General features: G+C 35.1%; 1 protein-coding gene across 2 annotated transcripts in view; it reads left to right on the top strand.

The window, feature by feature from the left end:
* Positions 1 to 1944, top strand: part of LOC118747653 (F-box/WD repeat-containing protein 7) — a 33701-nt gene that overhangs the window by 16642 nt on the left and 15115 nt on the right. The window lies entirely within an intron of this gene.

The raw sequence follows: 1944 nt of genomic DNA, 5'->3' as shown, positions 1-1944 counted from the left end.
GCTCGTGAAGGTGCCACACCAATAAGATTCGGTCCCAGACCTTTGAATAAAGCGCGTGGGCCTTCATTTTGTACTATGTGTCTGCAAAAAAGGCAAACAAAAATTAATTATCTGTATAAAATAGTAAAAATAAATAAAATATAAAAAAGGTTGTTTACTTCAGAGTGATTTTTTTTTCGAAAATTATTCAAGTTAAAAAAAAAAATTAAAGCGTCTAACATTTCATTTCATTTTATTCATTTTAGTGGGACCAGTAAACGACTTTTTCATAGCCACTTCGGAAATGGTTCAGGACTATTTCAGAGACATTTCGTAAATGGTTTCGATCTAACCTGAAAATTATTCCGAACTAGTCCCAAAATTGCCCCAAGTTATCTTAAAGTGGTTCTCGAAGGATCTTAAAGGATCTCGAAGAAACGGTCCCGAAATGGTCCCTTACTAATGTCAAAATTATATCAAACTAGTCCCGAAACGGTCCCGAAAAAGGACCAGAATGGTCCACAACTATGTATGTACATAGTCCCGACGTGGTTATGAACCCAATAGGTCCCGAAACGTCACCCAAATGATTCCGAATCAGCCCAAAATGATCCCAAACTAGTCCCGAATGATTCGTAAATAGTCCTGAGCTAGTCTCGAAACAGTCCAGGACTAGTCCCAAAATTGTCCTAAAATATTTGTGAACTTGACCCGAAGCTAGTCCAGACATGTTCATTTGTACATACAAGAAGCAATTACAAATTTTCTGCTGGGTTAATGAGAATTTTTTTCAGCTAAATATCACCCTTATTTGGCAACCCATTTTCTTTAATAAAAAATTGTGTCATCTAAATTTCCAATACTTACCTTAAACATTGCACCATGCTCATTGATTTTGTGGAGGTGGATGAGATGCCGCAATGTGAGATAGCCATTATCTGTAAAGCGTGTAAAAATAAAAAAACGAAAATCAAATATTATTAAGGGTATTCATCAAACCTTATAAATGCATTGTAAACCGTATAAACTTATAATTGTGTAAACCTTATAAATGAACTGTCAAAATTTGTATGGAAACTCGTTTACACATTTCTGATAAATTTATCCAGCGATTTCACTGAATAAACTTGATAAACTGAAGACAATGCAACTCTGTCGCAACTCTAGCTATGTTTTCTTAGGCAATAATCGGGATCCGCATACAAATTTTGCACGCGAATTCAACAACGATATGATCCTGATAGTGATCTGGTTCAGTTATTATCCCGTCTGTTTGTTTGTTTCACTGATAATTCGCAAAGTTTGGTAGCCGTGACAAATGAATTCATACACAAACAGACATTCTGCCATTGTTTCTTATAACTTGCTTCAAATAAATAGCCTTTATGTTATATGTACATTTATTTAAATAGATATCTCGTAAATATAATTTTTTTCCAATTTAGTTAGGTAGTTTCTATAATTTCTTTATCCCCGTGCTAGTAGTATAACGTTAGTGATACTGAGCTCTATAACCAAAGAAAACACGACTATTGTCGCATGTGTAAACGAAAAGAGAGTGTGGGTCGTTCATGTAACAGAGTGCGTAAACTTATAAGATTATCTGCTTGATAAAGTTATCGGTTTAGATGAATACCATTAATGTATTTTACAAAATTTGCTATCGGATGTAAACAAACAACAGCTGTTTCAAATTGACTTCATGCACATTTCTGTCCGGAAAAAAGGCCAGGCTATTTCGGGCACGAAGAAGAAGGCATTTACGATCCGAAAGTGGAAGGTATTCGCTCTGTGACCCATTTTTCTAGCGTGAGGAACGCTTTCTGGGCTGTTTTGGGCACGCGCGGGTACCCGCCAGTGTTGATATTTTAAGTACAATTATACTTTGTTCAGTACAATGTCTTTTTAAAAGTACAATAGTACAATTTACCGATTTTAAGTACAATTTTAACATCAAAAATACTT

Source organism: Rhagoletis pomonella, unplaced genomic scaffold (genome assembly GCF_013731165.1).
Source record: "Rhagoletis pomonella isolate Grant_MI unplaced genomic scaffold, Rhpom_1.0 Rhpom_scaffold_00012, whole genome shotgun sequence".
NCBI lineage: Eukaryota > Metazoa > Arthropoda > Insecta > Diptera > Tephritidae > Rhagoletis > Rhagoletis pomonella.
This window is presented reverse-complemented; position numbering and strand designations above follow the sequence as displayed.